We start from the raw sequence: 6,000 nt of genomic DNA, 5'->3' as shown, positions 1-6,000 counted from the left end.
TTGTGTGGGGGGCTGTGGAAACCATCTTAATGTGTTATGCTTGTGGGGCAATCAATCTGTGTAGGTGAAGGAATGTGGAAAAATCATTCTGTATGGGGCATTTTTGGGGGCTTTATACTCTATGGGAGCCATGGAAGAGTTTTATCATAGTGGATGAGAACACAAATGAGCTTTAATATAGAAGTGGAATATGGTACTGTATAAGTGCTTGGATAGGGTGCCACCCTGTAAAAATGGATGCAGAAAAGAATCAGGCACTCTCTGACTGAATTATGTAGAAAATTCTTTAATTGTATGGTCCAATATAGTGTATATGACGCGCCCCCTGGGCCATGGGGTACTCGGTGCTGGGCCGGTCGGTGCAGGGGATGTCAGAGTGGCAGTGACCTGGTCCGTGACCCAGGGTGGTCAATAAAAGGGGATTACAGTTTTTATAGCTTTATGTTCGTGATGCCACCTGTGGTATGCGGCTATATGGAGACACCGCTGCGGTGAAGATCCTCTGGAGCTGATGGTGACGCAGCAGAGTTGGGACAGCTCTCCACAGGCAGAGCTTAGCTCCAGGGCAGGAAATGGTGATGTTATAGATGTTGCTGTGCAGTGTAGTGCAGGGTATGGTGCAGATAATAACCAGTCCACAGCTAAATGTCGGTTTCCTCTTATCTTTACTTGCGGCCTGGAAGAAAGTTGGGAATCCACCTCACCAGGTGAAGTTGTAGGCCTTTCCTCTGCACTAATCTCTTTGGCCCTGCTGCTTATAGCTGTGCTGTGGCCCTCGTCACTGAGTAAAACGTCTTTGTGCTCACCCGTATGGCAGGCAGCTCGGGCCTTCCTGGAGTGTCGCTCCCACGTGGCGGTGCTGGGCCCTATGTGCTGCTGAGCCTCCGGGCGTCTGATGGGGCCAGGAGACCTGCAGTCAGGTTCAACTCCTCTCACTAACTCTTACTAACCCCGCCTCCAGATTCCAGTTGCTAAGGGGAGGAGCTCCCCTTGCTGGTCTGGAGCCAGGAAAGTGTTGCATGCTAGTGACGCGCCCCCTGGGCCGAGTGTACACGCGTGTGGGTTACCTGGAGCCGGGTCTCTGGGGGTTGTAGTCTCCGTAGCGGCGACCCAGTCCCGTGGCTCAGGGTGGTCAAACCAGTGGCAGTCTTTGTAGGGTTTTTGTGGTTTAATGTCCGACTACGCCACCCGTGGATTGCGGTCAGGGTATACCGCCGCTGCGAGGCAGTCCGCTGAGGCTGGTGTGGTGTGCGCAGCTAATGATGGGATAACTCCCCACGGGAAGAGTATGGCCTCAGGGCAGGGAATGTGGATGATGGGAGTAATGGTGCGTGGGCGTCCCAGTACTAGTAGTGCTGTATGCGGTGAGAAAGCAGGAACGAGTCTTTGCAGTGCAGTTTAGGGTCTTTACTGATGATATCAAGGCAGACCCTCCCGGGAGTACTGGCTAGCATAAGGGGCCTGGTCAGTCTGCGAGCAAGCAGGAGTTCCCCTGGCCAGGTGGAGTTGTAGGCCTCCCCGTCTATCTGCACTCTTCCTGGCTACCTTGCTGTAAGCGAGTGGAAGTAGCCCACGTCCCTGAGTATACCGTGTGGTGCTCACCCGTATGGCTGGTGACTTGGAGCCTTCTGATAGCCTCCGCTCCTCGATGGCGGTGCTGGTCCCTTCCTTGTGACTGAGCCTCCGGGCTTCTATGGCTAGAGGACCTGGAATCCCTTGCCGGCTGGGTTCTGCTGCTGGGTGAATATACGTCCCCACAGCCTCAGACTCCGGTGTCCGGTACTTGGATTCTTCTGCCAGGGCGAGCTCTGCTCAGCTCCAGATCCTGGTCTTCGGCTCCTGCTCCTACAGAGCTCCTGCTGTAACTCTCCCTGTGTCTGGAACTGTCTCCAGGCTCTGTCTCTCTAACCCCGCCCCAGACCCAGTTTATATAGGGCAGATTCCTCCCTCCCAGGTCTGGGCAGGAGGTGTTGCATGCTTAAGGGCTCCTGACCAGGAAACCTCCCACTTGCTCTCAGACGTAATATTTCTATTACTGTGGTAACCAGACCCCTGGGGTGCCACATTAGTATACCTGACTAGGGGACCCCTGCTTGTTTCCAGGCATGGCATCACCTCTTGTGAGGGAGGCAATACCACTGTGGCAACCGGACCCCTGGGGTGCCACATATACATAATGTGACGTTTCAGTCAAACCTGACTTTTTTCAAAAATACACAGTGAAAACAATATAACATAAGAAATAAAACGAAAATTAAATATGTGCAAATGCATAAGACCTTCATAGCATTTGGTAATATACTGAAAAAAAAAAGATCTCATCATGTCAAGAAAAATCTGTTCCTAAATAGTGACCGATAAATATTAGAAAATTAAACAGTAAAAAAATGACAAAGGTGGTCAAAGGATTAATGCACCCAGATGGAAACTCATGAAAATACAAAATTAAGCATATACAGTGGTATGTAAAAGTTTGGCACCCCCTGGTCAAAATTACTATTATTTTGAACAGTTAAGCAATTTGAAGATGAAATGATCTCTTAACAGGCCTAAAGTTAAAGATGACACATTTCCTTTGTATTTTAGGAAAATATATATATATATATATATATATATATATATATATATATTTTTTTTTTTTTTTTTCATCTTTTACATTTTAAAAATGACAAAAAGGAAAATGGGCCGTTGCAAAAGTTGGAGCCCCCTTGAAGATGTGTGTGCTCAGATAACTTTGACCAAGGTTTCAAACCTTAATAAGCCTGTTAGGGTTTGTTCACTATCATTGTTAGGAAAGGCAAGTTGATGCAATTTTCCCAGCTTTATAAAAACCTAACCTTGTGCCAAAAAAACAGCTGTTCTACCCTTTAGGACAAGGTTAAAGATGTGGTTAAAATTACTATTGTCACTTTAATAAGCTGTAATACTCTGTTAGTGACGTCTAATGTGGTAATACCATCATCTGGTGACGTTTAATTGTATCACATGTTTTTCCGTAAAGCTGTCAATTGCATTGTGGGAAAAAACAATGCATTTTGGGTAAGAAGGTCCTGGTGAAGCAGTCTAGCAGAACAGTTGTGTAAAACTTTCTCCTGCATTATGTTACTAAAATTCCATTATCGTGGATGAAGTATATCTGTTTTACCACCCATTCATACATTCCGATTCTATACATCCATCTCTTGACCAATAAACAAGTTAGACTACAGAGAACGGTCTGCTTATTTTGAAAGACAGAGAAGGTTTATGCTGTATGTTAGATTGCACATCGTGAGAAGGTGTAAGAAGACAAAACAGCAGCTACCTAACGCTCTGAAAATGAAAATGGTGTAGGCCCACAAAGCAGGAGAAGGTTATAAGAAGATAGCAATGCATTTTTTTAAAGTTGCCCTTTCCTCAATTCAAAGTGTAAATGTCACAACTCTGTTGTCAGGTAACCCAGGGCCATGGGCTCCTTCCCTGTCCCAAATGCTAGGGGCGCCCTAGCTGCCCTGTTCCCTGGATTACTTTTGAAGGTGAAAACGCCGGGGCCATGTACCTTGTCTGAGCTCCTAAATCCACCCTCAGTCTGTTCCCTTCCCCCACCCAGGGAAGAGGGGAGTAGTAGTGTATGGCAGTACACCAATCCAACTAACAAGGTAATACAAACAGGGCAAAGGAAAAAGAAAATACCAATCAAACAAATATATGCACACAAACAACAGAGGTTAATACCGGGGAGTTGAGGATGGAGTAAAACCAAAATAGGAGAAGAAGAGGATTACACACAACCTAAACCACACAACAGTCTGAGCTTAAATCCTCCAAATGCCTTCTCAACAAACAACTCTTTACCACACTCCTAACACCATGCAGCATAAGCTAGCTCTGGCAAGGACTCCAAGTCAAAGTCCAGAATATATAGGAATCGGGAGTGGCTAACACTGGACAGCTGAAAGCCTTAATGCAGGTAAGCTTCCAGGAGCTCACAACTGAGCAGATTAACCCCTGCACTGCTGAAAGAAACCTGCACCATTTAATATGAAAGTGAAAGGCTTCTAGTAAGTGCAGGAGTGGGAGGAATCAGACGCTGTGGTCTTCTGGCTCCTCTCTGTCGCGGTAAACCTGTGACAGTAATTAAGAAATGGCAGTTAACAGAAACAGTGGAGGTCAAGATAAGGTCTGGAAGACCAAGCAATATTTCAGTGAGAGCTGCTCATATGATTGCTAGAGAGGCAAATAAGAACTCTCACTTGACTGCAAAAGACCTTCAGAAAGATTTAACAGACTCTGGAGATGTGGTACATTGTTCTACTGTTCAGAGACTCCTGCACAAATATGACCTTCATGGAAAAAATATCCTGCATTCTCACCATAAAATTCAGCATCAGAAGTATGCAAAAGAACATTTAAACAGGCCTGATGCATTTTGGAAACAAGTTCTGTGGACCATTGAGGTTAAAATAGAACTCTGGCCACAATGATCAAGGGTATGTGTGGAGAAAAAAGGTTACAGAATTTCAGGAAATGAACATCTCGCCAACCATTAAGCATGGTGTGGATCAATCATGCTTTGGGGTTGTGGTACAGCCAATGACAAGGGGAACAATTCACAGGTAGAGAGAAGAATGGATTAAATAAAATTTCAACAAATTCATGATGCAAAAGCTGAAGTTGAATAGAAGATGACTTATACAAATGGATAACGATCCTAAACACACGTTAAAATCCACAATAGACTACCTCAAAAGGCGCAAGCTGAAGATTTCACAATGGCCCTCACAGTCCGCAGATCTGAACATCATTGAAAATCTGTGGCTAGACCTCAAAATAGCAGTGCAAGCTAGATGACCCAGGAATCTCACAGAACTGGAAGAATTTTCCAAGGAAGAATGGATGAAAATCGCTCAAATAAAAATTTAAAGACTCTCTTGGCTGGCTACAAAAAAATTGTTGCATTGGCCCATTTTCCTTTTTGTAATTTTTAAAATGTAAAAGATGAAAAAAAATAAAAATAAATATATATATATTTCCTAAAATACAAAGGAAATGAGTCATCTTTAACTTCAGGCCTTTTAGAGATCGTTTCATCTCCAACTTGCTTAACTGTTCACAGTTCATAATAACAGTAATTGTTATGATCTGCAACATAAACTAAGGAAAGAATGGGAAAAGCTGTCCCTACAGTAAGACTAAGCTGAATCCCTACGATGTAGCGGGCAGCCTGTTCCTTGTGAACAGATCCGCTTTCGTCCTCGGCTAGTCTGAACGGAGACCTATAGAATAAAGGGAGGGGTCCCTAAAAGAACTAAGGACTGGGACAAAAATGGGACACCTCCTAACAGAAGTTGTTGCAGAGCAAAAAGACAAACTGACAAAAAGTACTAGAGGTCCCAGAGGACCAAGCAAACTAGACAGAGATAGGCACCGAAGCACCTGGCTAGAGAGACAGGCAAAAAACACTGAAGTCCAGCAAAGCCAGAAGGGTGGAGCTGGAATATATAGGCAGCTGGTCACGTGACCGCAAAACACAAGATAGCAAAAACTAACAGGAGGGTTCTAACAGTACCCCCTCTTCTATGAGGATCCTCCGGATCCTCCAGGCCCAGGCCTATCAGGAAACCTCCTGTGGAAAGCTTTAACAAGCCTAGGAGCAGAGACATCATCTGTCCTTACCCAGGAGTTGTCTTCGGGACCGAAACCCTTCCAGGAGACAAGATACTGTAATATCCCTCTATGCCATCTTGAATTCAAAATACGAGAAATTTCATATTCACCGTCTTCCACCACAGGAGGAACTGTGACAGTGGCGTCCCTATTAGAAACGTCAGCCTTTTTCAACAAGGAAACATGAAACACAGAATTAATCTTCCAGGAAGTAGGGACATCCAACCTGACAGCAGATGGGTTAACAACCTGAAGCACCTTAAGTGGACCCACAAACTTAGGACCCAGTTTTTTTAGAGGGAATCCTCAACCGCATGTTCTTCAAGGACAACCAAACCATGTCACCCACAGTAA

The sequence above is a fragment of the Phyllobates terribilis genome, unplaced genomic scaffold, assembly GCF_046119375.1.
Source record: "Phyllobates terribilis strain yellow unplaced genomic scaffold, ASM4611937v1 Scaffold_2__4_contigs__length_985480577, whole genome shotgun sequence".
In the NCBI taxonomy this organism is placed as follows: Eukaryota; Metazoa; Chordata; class Amphibia; order Anura; family Dendrobatidae; genus Phyllobates; species Phyllobates terribilis.
Note: the sequence above shows the minus strand (reverse complement) of the source record.